Source organism: Oxyura jamaicensis, chromosome 26 (genome assembly GCF_011077185.1).
Source record: "Oxyura jamaicensis isolate SHBP4307 breed ruddy duck chromosome 26, BPBGC_Ojam_1.0, whole genome shotgun sequence".
Classification (NCBI taxonomy): Eukaryota; Metazoa; Chordata; class Aves; order Anseriformes; family Anatidae; genus Oxyura; species Oxyura jamaicensis.
In genome coordinates this window covers 4583563-4595918 of record NC_048918.1, presented here as the reverse complement: position 1 = coordinate 4595918, position 12356 = coordinate 4583563, and the positions used below count along the sequence as shown (strand labels likewise).

General features: G+C 54.8%; 1 long non-coding RNA gene across 1 annotated transcript; it reads right to left on the bottom strand.

Moving 5' to 3' along the window:
- Positions 1–2784: 2784 nt before the first annotated feature.
- On the bottom strand, positions 2785–5306 carry LOC118178345. The gene is made up of 2 exons (XR_004756132.1): positions 4808–5306; positions 2785–3805 (listed from the first exon to the last, which is right to left on the bottom strand). It is a non-coding gene; the product is annotated as an uncharacterized LOC118178345 (long non-coding RNA).
- Between the last annotated feature and the right edge of the window lie 7050 nt (positions 5307–12356).

Sequence of the window (12356 nt, the reverse complement as noted above, 5' to 3'; positions counted from 1 at the left end):
TTTTTCAGTAAAGCAGTCACTCTGGTTAGAGTAACCACAGGAAGGAAGCAGATGGGATGCCTCTTGCTGTATGGAGAACAAAGGCTTCCAGTTACCTGGCACTGCTGGAGCCGCTTGGCGCGGAAGAAGGCTGAGGCAGGGAGGTCAGCACCCTGCAAGGGATGCTGCGCAGGGCCACCATTGCGGAGGTGCAGCCCTACTCCTCCCAAACTGGGTGGGGAAGCAGGGGGGCAGAAAGGTGCTGCAGGGCTCCCAGCCCCAGGCATGGACTGACTCGAGGGAGAGGGAACCAAGGGGCAGGGCACCGAGCACCAGGTCTCCTTGCAGGCTGCATGCGAACGAGTCTGTGCCATCTGTCACCAAAACGCAGGGAGGTTTGCATCATGACATGGACCTGGGAGACAAAAAACACACCTATGACTAAACGTATGTCTCATCTCCAAGAAGTTTTAGGAAGGGCATTCTGGAAAACCCAGCAGAAGTTGCCTGGGCAACCAAAGCCAGCGTCTGTCATGGAGCAATAACGGCCAGTGAGGGAGCGATCGCCGTGATTCATTTCTGGCCGTGTCCTCCGGCAGCCCTCTGCAGGGTCAGCTCGGGCCACAACGGTCCCTTGCTCCCAGGACATGTGACCTTAAAAATAAATAAATAAAAACCAGAGGAAAAAAAAAAAAATGAGAACCCCAGGTTTTCAAAGGGCAGCCTGCAGTGAGATACAGGAGGCACCGCTCCAAGTCATCCCCTGTGACTCAGACCAGCACTGCCCGGGCTGTGTCCTGGCCTGGCGTTTGCTGCATGTATCAGGTGCTGCGGCCACCCTGCAGAGACACCGTAGGCCGACCAACACACAGCAAAACCATCAGTGTTTGGGAGGAAAAAGCAACAAAAGAAGTCTTTTACACAGGGATGGCATCGCAACGAGAGCTCCATGCAATCGGAGCTGGCGTGAGATGAGCGGAGCAGTGAGCCCAGGGCACTGCAGCAGGGTCAGGGGAGCGCAGGATGAGGCCCTGGGTGCTGCGGCCTCTCTGCAAACCCAACTGGGACAGCGCTCCCTGCACAAAGCAGACTCAGGCTGTGAAAGCAATGTCCCCCAGCAGTCCAAACCCAGGCTCTGCTGACAGCTCAGAGGCGCCTTCCGCACAGACTGCCTTGCCCGCAGCCCCGTTCAGCTGAATTAACCCTCACGAATGCGTCCCTCCCTGTGTCCTTGTTCCATCCATCTCTTCTTAATCTCCAGTGCATAAAACCCAGCCCTGGGACGGGGGCAGGGAGCAGCCCCGTAGGGCTGTGCTGGGCTCAGCAAAAGTGCTGCTCGTGCACCCCGAAAGCTGCTGCGCCAGAGGCAGCGGTGCGTTACCCCACACCACGTAGTGCTGAGGTAGTTCCTGCCAATCTCAGTGTCAGTCTGGGTGTTACAGTAACAGCGCAGGACTCTCACAGATCTCAGAGATGGTGGTTTTCTGTTTGTTTTGTGTGTGTTTTTTTTTTAATCCCACACAAGCAAATGATTTCCTTGCTGGGTATCTCCTTCCTGATAGCTTACCTCGCTGCCTGGGCAGCTTCCTGACACGCAGCCCCGCTACCTGGGAGCCTGAGTCAGCCACGTGCTGACTGCTCACCTAAAGAAGCCCGAGCTGCTCACCGGGCCCAGCGCTGCACCTCCCGGCTGGCAACAGGGTGCCCCAGAGATTTCAGTCTGGTGTGGGTTGCACACGGTTAAACCACTGTTTATACATAAACCCCGGAGGAAAAGAACTGGAGATTTGGTCTACAACCAGGGGCGGTTTACCAGCCCTTCAGCTCCCAAAAGGTGAAGCAAGCCAGGGGTCAGGATCTGGCCAGAACAGGAACCCATCAGGAGTGCTGTGGCTGGTCCAGCCTGCCGTGACGCAGCCAACGCTGCACGAAAACCCACCTCTGGCTACCACCATGACCCATCCTCCAGAGGCACCAGTGAGGCTTCCTTCAGGGGGTAAAGCCAAAAAAGAAGCTCCCAATTTTTTATTTTCCTCTTTAAAAAGTCCTGCCAGCGGTTGCTCAGCAGAAGCTCAGCTCTTGCTCCTTGCAGCCCCACGAGCCCAAGGCACGCACTGTGGCACGGGACCAGGACAGGAACAGCACAGCGGGGCCACAGAAGTCCAGGCTTGCACAACCGTGCCATCACACAGGCAGGGATTTTCATGGTGAAACCAGCTGAGCCGCAGCAGATGAATCACTGCCAGCGGGCACGGGAGCTGGCTCGCCAGCCCAGCACTGGCAGCTCTCCGCTATCCTCAAGGTGCCGTGATGGAGGCAGTCACTCCGTCCTTCCATGGCTTTCATCAGAGAGATGCCCAGTTCTGGGAGAACGCGGAGCCCAGACAGAAAAAAGACAGCACACATGCAGGGTTTGCACAGACAAGTCAGTGGTTTCGATAGCACTTCAGTCACATCACTGCAACTCCTGCATGAGCACATGCACACATGGACAAAGCTCCTGAGGACTTCAAAAGTGCCTGAGCGTTAGCTGTTCATGGCTATAAGTTTCACTTGAAATAAGGAACGTGATGAGTGGCAACTCATCAGAGCATCTGCCTCCTGAAGCAGCAGATCCTTCTTTTTCTTTTTTCTCTTCAGAAACTTTCCTTTTGGTGGTACGATGGCACTGAGGCCCTAAATAGACAAAACCAAAAGAAACAAGCACTGCTTTTAACAATTTTTAAATTGCAGAAGCTTTCAGAACTTTCCTGATTTCTGTTGTGGTTACAGTTAACACTTGTTATTTAACTTTTAAGAGATTGGGCTACTAATGCCTCTCTGCGCCCTAGATTTCAGCACCACGTGACCCTGAAAATGGGGCTTTTGTCATGAAAGAGGTCAGGAGCAGCGAGAGCACCGAGCAGCGCGCCCCAGCGCAGCAAACACGGCACCGGAGCGGCGCAGGAGGAAGCAGGCACGGGGCTCACGGGTTGTCACTTTCCTATTTGTGCTGTGGTGGCAAGAGCCTGGCTCACCTGCGGTGCAGCGGGGTTACTAAAGCCAGCAGCAGAATGGCAGCACGCTGTTAGCGCTCAGGGCCAGGTTTCTGGGAAGGGCTCGTCCTCGTCTCTGGTGCCAGCATCCCGCGGAGCCACCAGTGCACGAGACCCGAGCATCCTTTTTAAGACAGGACAAAACCTATGCGCAGGTGCCAATCCCACCCTGCTCTGTGAGGCTCCATTTTCAGTATTTCGACAAATGAAATCTAAGCTCAACGCCTATTCATTTGTGCTCCGGCGTTACCCGTAAGATGGAGGAGCGGTGGCTCTGGCTGTCTCATAGCGAGAGGCTTGCACGGGCGGTGGTGCTGCGCCCTGTGGTGTGGGGTCTGACGCACGGGGCTGTCCCTGCAGCAGCCCTGCCCGCTCTCGGGATTACGAGCTGCCTTTTCACTCTCGGTCTCAGTGGGGTGACGAGCAGGGCTCTTGCAGGGGTGGCTCACGAGCGGATGCTGCTGCTCCCAAGGACCAGAGACACTAGCTCCGGTGTGTGCGGGCAGATGCTTGCCTGGGGACAGGGCCCTGCATGCCAGGCACCCCACACAGCTCCAGGCTCTGTAGGCAGAAGCTTCACTCCTCAAGAATTCAAATGGCTCAAGTGTCATCTCATCACCTGCACAAGCCCAAGCCATCAGTTTTCTGTAGACTTTGAGATTTGAGGGCAAATCTTTCGGGAGGAATGATTTAGCCAGCTGCCCCGACAGCAGGGTTTCTCCTCTAACACCATGCAGCAGACTGTGTCCTAGCCCTTTTCTGAGATCTGCAGGTTCCTATCACAAACTCCTCTATTCCTCTAGAGCAAGGAAAAAACAAACAAACAAACAAACAAAAAAAACATTAACACCCCATGAAACACCATTATCAAAAAGTAAGCATGTCAGTCATTGGTAAAGCACTGCACCTGGCCATTTCCATACTGTTTCTCCATAATTACTGTTTACCAGCAACGCTCCAGCGTTACACCACAAAGTTTGAAGAGCCACCCATGTGCTTTTCCATGTGCAGCGCTACTACAAACATGGGGAAGCAGAAAGGAGCAACCCCACTGCTGCCTCCCGCGCTCTTGTCTCAGGCTCTCATGCCTGAGGGGCACACGCAGCTGATGGAGATGGGCATCAGCCCCAGCACACCAGGCTGGAGATGCCCCTGCACAGCTTCTGCTGCTGCCCCAGAAATCGTGCAGCGCAGACGGTGAATCTCGAGCAAAACAGCCAGATAAAAGGAGCCATGGGATGTGCAAAGCAAAGCGGTTCCCCCCACCGCACCTGTGGCTGGTGCACTGGGGTTGCGCGGGGAGCTTCGGGAGCGAAGGGGCCGATTCTCAGCAAGGCGCCCGCTTTCAGCGAAGCTCCTTTCCCGTGCGGTGTGCCGGGCTCTGCACGCCTGCCGAGCCCCTGGCGCCCGCCCCACAGCGGCGCCCAGCACACTCCGCGTGTGTCTCCTCCGCACGCAGGTGGTTTCACAATGACTAAGGGCTGGTTACCCTCAGCAATACAGAGACCAGCGGCAGGCTGGCAAAGCAGCCACCTAACAGGAACAGCAGCCACTTGCTTTCCTCTTAGCTCTAAATCAGTTTATCCTGATACATCCTGAGGGTTCGGGGAGGATTCAGCGCTTGGTGTCGAAACCGAGCCCCAGGTGGTTTACAGGACACTGTCAGGGTGAAGCAGCAGGCTGACATAGAACAGAGAGATGCACAAACCCTGTGACATTTTTTCACCCTATTCCAACTGTTAACCCGTTAGTTTGTGAAAGGGTCAGAACACAGTTCAGATGCAGGGACTCACCTGGTTAGACAACGATGTGGAGGAAGGAAGGAAAATCATCAAATTAGTTCCCAGCCATGTCAGCTCTTTGGATGCTCAAGTCTGAGCGCTTCCCTGGGCTCTCTGATTGAGGAGGAGATGGAGATCCCAGCCCACAAAGTCTGTACAAAACCTTGGTTGGCTATTGATGGTAATTCGGTGGTCTACAGCAGCCTGTTCTCATTTCACATCTGTGCTTTCTGTACTCTGTTGCCCTTTGCTTCTTGACAGCTTCTCTCCACCATTTCATCACACCCTGAAGCAACAAAATCTCCACTCCAAGCAATTCAGTATTTTGAGGCTGTTCTACAAGGTTCATTTTGTGACAACAATGCCAAGTTGTTGTTTTTTTTTCTTTTTCTTCCCCTGAGTTGAAAAGTCATTTCCTGAATCTTTTGCAATGCTGACCCCAACTTCTGTGATCAGCACATCCCACAGACCCTCTCTACAACCTGCTGACAGCTTCCCACTGCTAGCACCTTACCCATACTGAAAAGCTTCTTTTAATGCTCCTGGGCATGCTACTTTTACAGCTGAGTTTAAATTATCAATCAGTCATCATTGTCTTAACCTGTGCTGCAAATGTCCTTGCTCAAAGTCTCTGATTTTACAGTCAGCTTCAGCAAGTACTCAGTAGACTTTGTATAACTACAGGATCAAGCAAGACTAATGCTTGGCCCTTTACTAATTTGGCACTCGTGAGCACTAAGCGACTAGCTGTGCCATCACTAGTCATTCCAAGCACCGCAGCAGGAAATCCTCACAACCCTCTGATGACCCCAATCCCAGTTCTTAGAAAAATACTACCATTATCTGATTTTTCACAAAAAGCTTTGCATTTCTAAATTGTGCAGCTTACCATCAGCTCCTGGTAACAAGGTCTGATCCATGAGGTCTGAAAGGTAGCCGGGGCAAGGGCAGCCTCCAGTTAAACCATGGAAGAGACATCGCAGCCAGGCACTGCAAATGGAGCTGGTCCAGGACTTGCACAGTGCAGCTTCTGACAGAACCTAGTGCTCCCAGAGGGAAGGCTGAAGCCCTTCCTTACCTCCTGGGGTTACCTCCAGGCTCAGTACTGCAGGGGCTGTGGGGTGCTGGAACAGAGAGGTCCATACGTCCCCCAACACAGGCCACCAGCAGGTAGGAAGCAAACAGAACAGCTCTGAAGCATCACCGAGGCAAAATCTAAGCCTTGCTTGAAGGCCAAGCACTTCTGAGGTACCAACAGACTGGAAATAAAAGATAAAGCCTACATGGCCAACAGAAGGCTATGGTTAGCTTCCACTACACTGAGAACAGGGTTACCAGTACTGATAGTACATACATGGAAAAATATCTACTCTAACTCACAATCCTTGTCATAAGAAAAGTAGGGGCATGAACAAAATGCACAACTACTTGGTCCTTCTCTGTTTTGATCTCTGTCTGCATCCCTTGCACAACATGCCTTCCTGTCCCACACAGCCCCGGCAGCCCTGGGGACAGTGTGTCCTCGTGGGGACGGCCAGCGTTGGCCAACACCGAGAGGGCAGCAGACAGCTGATGGCGTGTGGCTGCGGAGGGGGAGGTTAGGTACTGAAAACTCTCCGGCCCCGCTTCTGTCCCTGCAAGAGCAGCAACTACTTCTGGCATCGGCAGACAAGGAAACGAGATCTTTGTGATTCATCTCTCAGGTAGTGGCAAACACTGATGATCTACCTGGAGCAGAGCCAGGTTTTTGATAAAAACCAATCCCCTCAATAGTGTGAAATGCATTTTTTTCCTCAGCAGGAAGTTTGCTGCTAAAAATAAGAAGGTGGGGTGAGGAGAGAGCGTTTATTTTCCTACCAACTACTGAAAATTTAAAATGATGCAGTGAATCTTTCACATATTCCTTCAGAGTCAGCAGGTCACACGTACAGTCCCTCGATTTTACTTGAAGTGCTGGGCAGCTACGTCATAGCGCATACGTACGTGATGGACAAGAACACTCAAAGGTTAAATAACACAACGTTAAATTCCGCAGCTTCAGCTCTAGGGGCAGAACCGACCCTTGGCACAAACCCCATCCCCTCTGTGCCTGTGGCAGCGAGGGGTGCCGGTGGACATCTGAGCTCTTTCACCTGCGGTTTTGAAGGGATGTTTGCCGTGCAGAGCTGGCACCACTCTGCAGGAGGGAGGCTGGGCCCAGGATGAAGCCAGCCCAGCTCCAGCCTCACAGAAGCCAGGGCAGAGGCCCAACAGCAGGACAGGGTGTAATGTGAAGGAAGGAGGCATGGAGGAGTTAGGCCGTAAGCCAGATACACAGGAGAATGGTTCCGAGCCCTCCCAGAAGGCCTGTTCAGAGGCAAGCCCCACCTGAGGGAAGCCTCGGGGAGGAAGCTGCCTCCCGGTTTTGTCACTGCACTCGGGCCCACACATGCTTTGTGTCTGGAGCTACAAAACGCAGCCCTTGGAGCCCAGGGACGCTCTTTGCAGCCTGTCCTGCTCCTCCAAGGCTGATGACAGGCCCAGGGCCTTGGGGAGCAGGCCCTGGGAGGACATCCAGCTCTGGTCCTGGCTCTGGGAAGGAGCAACGGCCAAGGAGCTGCTGAAGGGAGGGACACCAAGGCACACTTTGGTGGCAGGAGGCCTGGCTGGATGTCCCCATCGGGCCAGGACAAGCACACATGTCCGAGGCACCGGCACCTCGGAGCTGCGTGTGGTTATCAACCTGAAGTGCTGACAGTCTGCTCCAGGGGCGGGGGTGGGATACAGCGCTTATCTGCCATCGTCTGTGCTACCACTCCTGGTTTCCAGTTATGTTTGAGGTGTTTTCATAAAGAGTAAGCATGAGAGAGTATCTCTTGCTAATCTCGCTGCCCTTTATCTTGGTGGCTCATCTTTAGCTTCTAGCTGAAATTAGCCATCTATGTCTTCTTTTAAGGCCAAGCAAAGGTCAGGCTGCACTGTTTGACATCACTACAGGTGTACGGAGATTGCGGTGTTGGTATTTACCTGCTGAAGCTACTGAGGAGCAAACGAAGACCTTCACAAATTTGGCTCTGGACATCTTCCTCCTGTTTCCAAATCACTCATGTCTTCAGACCATTCCACACTGAGAAGTGGAAAGAGAAAAACACGTTATTGAAAGCTCCAGTCTGCCCCCCCGCCGGTGGCCTGGGTCCCCACCAGCGGTGCGAGGATGCTGCAGGATCGTCCTGCCCCGGGGGAGCTCTCTGCTGCCGAGACAAACCGCAGGGTCCCCACGGGAGGAAGGTCTGGTACGACAGAGCCCAGGAGAAGCTCGCCAGCCTTTCCTCCACACAGGTGCCCTCCTGACGTACAGAATTGGTCTCGTCTCTCCCCAAAAGCTGTGTTCCTTCACTCTGCTTTTTTTCATCCTCACCTTGCACGGGAGAGCAAACACTGTCATGCATTTCCCCAGCTCATGGCTGCCCTCTTCTCTCCTCTACAGCCTATTTATTTACAGCACTTTGTGAACAAATCTGTCTAAAAATTTTGCTTTCAAACCCGAAGCAACAAAATATCGCCCTGTATGAGTAAGTTTGTTCTCACCCAACGCCCACACTGACCCAACTATTCCTTTTAGTATCAACATCTTCACAGAAAATAGACCTCTGTTTTCATCCACCTAGACAGACTGTATGAAAGCAGTGACTGAAAAAAGTCTGGCAGCATGCTGCAGGGAGCACAGGGCCCCTCTGAAGGAATTCATGCAGGGAAGGTGAGGAGAAGCAGCTGCCGGGTGGGTGAAGCTGTGCAGAGCCCGAAGCCAGGACGGGGGGCTCCAGCCCCAGGCTAGAGGAATGGGGGGGACACAGGAGACTCCAGGGAGCTGCAGAGACCACCACCACGAGACCTGCAGTGCCCATACTGGGCTGGGACGGGTTTTGTAGAGCCAGCTGCTGCCTCTCCCCGGGGCACTGCTCCGCTCCGCTCTCCGTATCTCCCTCCCCAAAAGACGTATCGAGCCGCAAGCCTTCACGCAGGAGTTGAGGTTTGTGTCAGTAAGCACTGTGATTTCCAGAACTGGCTTTCAGTAATAAAGGAAATGCAAACCTCAGACCCCCCCGCCCCGTAAAGACAACGTTTGGGTTTTTATTGCTAGGATTACGTTTGTTTATAAAAACTTCTTTCCAAAACACTGAACCTGCGCAAGCCCTTCAGAGCTAACGGCAGCTGTGGGCTGAGCCCTTGGAAAAATTAGCCTGCGCTTCACACCTCTCAATGCTGTGCATATTTGTGTAGTCCACATTTCCGCTTCTGTAGAGTGATCTGCATTGTGCAAACGGAGATGACTTACTGTTAGGGCTTTAAGTATTAGCTCACTGTTTTGGAACTTGGCAGCTGAAGAAAATAACTCCTCCCTACTTGGCTTTTGCAAGAGTGACTGGAGGAGGTCGCCAGAGCTCCTTCGCTCTTTCTCTTGCAGCACCTTTGTGGGATTTGACTTCTTTCCTTCCTGCCCCGTTGCACAACAGCATCCCACAGCAGCACTTCTCGGAGCAGCCCATGCACACTGGCCGGGAGCAGGATGAGCAATCCCAGAGCCTTCCCCACATGACTGCCGCATGCTCAGTGCCACCACTCCATGCTCGTGTGTTCAAACTAAAGTAAGCTGGCTTAACAAGAGACAGAGCCCCTGGCAAACACTTCCAGTTCACCAGGAACTGGGAACGGGGGGAACTCAGGGCTGCCAGGGCCAGGAGCCTGGCACGGAGCAGAGCACAGCACCTCATCCCCATGGGCTTCATTGGAGAGATGCTCAAGGGCAGGAGGGAAAAAGTGACAGGACCCACACAAATGAGGACCCTGCTCTTGTCCGTAGTATGCCGTGGGCAGCCAGGCCTGGCGAGCTGGTCTTACCTGGCCCAACACAGGCCAAGAAGTGCTCGAAGCGACAGCTCTGATGAACTGCCAGTGCACTGGAGCTGCTGGAAAGGGGAAGGCCCGGGACTGGCCCTTCTCTGACGATAGCAGCGCGCGTCTTGTGCAAGCAGCTGGTTGCAGTCCCAGGGTGCCCAGGGGTCTCGTGTGGCACTCCAAACCTGGTGGCACAGGAGTGAGCTTTGGACCCAACTGGGATGGAATTTCACCCAGACGTAGACTGAGAACACCTCTGAGCTCTTCTGCAGGTGGGGAGAGTAAAGCTGATCGCATCCATCAGTTCCATTACAAGCAGCAAGAGGCAGCGTCGGGTGAGTGCTGGGGCTGAAGATGTGCGAGCCAAGGAGCCCCAGCAAGCCGGGAGCCCCGGGGCAGCCCCTCCAGGTCACTGCAGCTGCTTCAGCACCTCCAGCACCCACACCACAGCCTGGTCACCCCAACCTGCACTACGGGGTGCACATCCAAACCCACACTGCAACAGCCCCAGGAATCCTCGCAGCACCTGGGGACTTCTCCAGCTGGGAAGGAAAGGCTGAGAGAGCCCCCCAGGACACCCAAGCCCGGCACTTATGGCCCCATCCCAGGGTGTACTGGGGCAGATCTTCTCTAGGAGAGGAGTGCCCCCAAAGCAAAAGCCCGACGCTGGCTTAGTGAGGAGGCTGCAGGAGCGCCGGCAACCGCAGCAGCACGAGACTCGTTCAATCAGTGCTGTCAGAAAAGCACAGCTCCATCGGCTGGAGCGGAAAGAAAAGCAACCCGGCTCCAAGCATGAAATTATGAAACAAATAATCAGATAAAGCTTTTTGTATCGCTCGCTCAGAGCCTTCCTGCTCTGTGGTTTGGCAGAGCTTGTGGGCAGCGCTCCCATGTACCCACTCGCACACGTCACCTGCCCCTCGCGCCGCTCAGCGGCTGCCGACTCGTCCGGGGTGCACGGGGGGATGCCCTGGGGACCCCCAGCCTGGGGCTCAGAGCCCAGCAGGGGCTCCTTGTGCCCGGCCCCCACTGCCTGGGTAAAAGCCTCAGCTCCAGGATCAAAAGCGAGGGTTTGGAGTCAAACCACCTGACGGGTCTCATCCACTTGCACGAGCCTACCTGCAGCCCTGGCTGCTGCCCCCACACACCCCACACACCCCCCCCAGCAGCCCCTCGGTGGCTTCTTCACCCCAGGAGGAAACCCAGGAGGAGGAAGAGGAGGAGGAGAACGGCACTGGGGGATTTTGCTACTTCCTCCCCTCCTGCAGACGCTGCAGCCCCACACGGGGACGAGCAGCACCAGCTCTCAGCAGCTGTAAATCCCAGCGCATCACACTGCAGGCACCAGGACAGCAGCCAGAACAGGCAGGGGTGACAGCGGGGACGGTGGCAGCCGGGTCCCCGACACCACACGTGCCCCAGCGCCCACGGCACGGCTGCGGAGCCGGATGCGCAGTTCCCCCTGCCGGCACCCGGGCGCAGCACCCACAGCCCCAGCACGCCAGAGGAAACCCCACCTGCACACAGCCGGCCACCAGACCGCATCAGGCAGCCAAACCCCAAGCAAAGGGCAGAAATGCCACATCCCCGGAGAACGTGCTGGGGGAACTCAGCCTCTTTGGTGGAAAAAAAAGCAATTTTAGGACACATCATGAGAGCGACCACCTGGGGTGCTTCCTACACGGCCACACAAGCAAGGAGGAGAGACTGGGTGACGCATTAAGTGTCTTTAATCCAAAGGACTGAAGAGCAGACCAGGAAGATTAGTATAAGCCAACAGACGGAGGAAAAAAAAAAAAAGATAAAAACTGTTTCTTAAAACAAATTAAAATTCCATACAGTGTCTAAAAGATCACCTAAAAGCTAAACATTGCCTTAAAAAAATCTTTTTTCCCCATTCAAACACATTAAACGCAGTGAAACGTGACAAATAATAATAATAATAATTCATGGACTAAAGACTTCAGCGCAGCCGTTCTGCTCTGGGAACAGGGGATCGCTCCTGGCCCCCCTGTAGGAGTCACACTGGGGGGGCTGGGGGGGGACAGCACGGCCCCAGCCCTGCACCACTGCACCCCCATCTCCTCCATCACCCCCGGGACCCCCAGCGCAGCATCTCGCCCTGGGTGCCCACTGCGGGGGCAGAAGGGGAAGGTGGAGGCAGCGGGGGAGCATCCTTGCCCTGCACAGGGCAGGAGGGCGGGGGGGGCACCGGCCTCCCACCTCTCCCCCCTGCTAAGCCCTGAGGTCAGAACTGGATCGCAGGCACACACAGACCCCGGCGGGCGTCACGGAGGGGGGGAGGCAGCACCTCCGTACCGACGGACACGACGCACAGCCACGCACAGACAGACAGCAGCACAGACATGCGGCCCTCGCAGGGAGCCCTGCATGCCCCGGGCAGAGTCGAGGCTTCCAGTTCAGGGAGGGCTTGCTGCTTTGGTTTTTTGTTTTTTGTTTTTTGTTTTTTTTTTGGTGGTGTTTTTTTATTTATTTTTCCCCCTAAGTGTGCTTTAAAAGCAGCGGATTTCCAGGCTGGCGAACAGCATGCGCCCTCCTGCACCCATCCCTCTAGCCCTGCGGGAAGGGAGTTTCCCATCCCTGTCTCCCCATGGGGAGGGAGCTCTACATCCCCGTCCCCCCATGGGGAGGGAGCTCCCCATCCCTATCTCCATCCCTGTCCCTG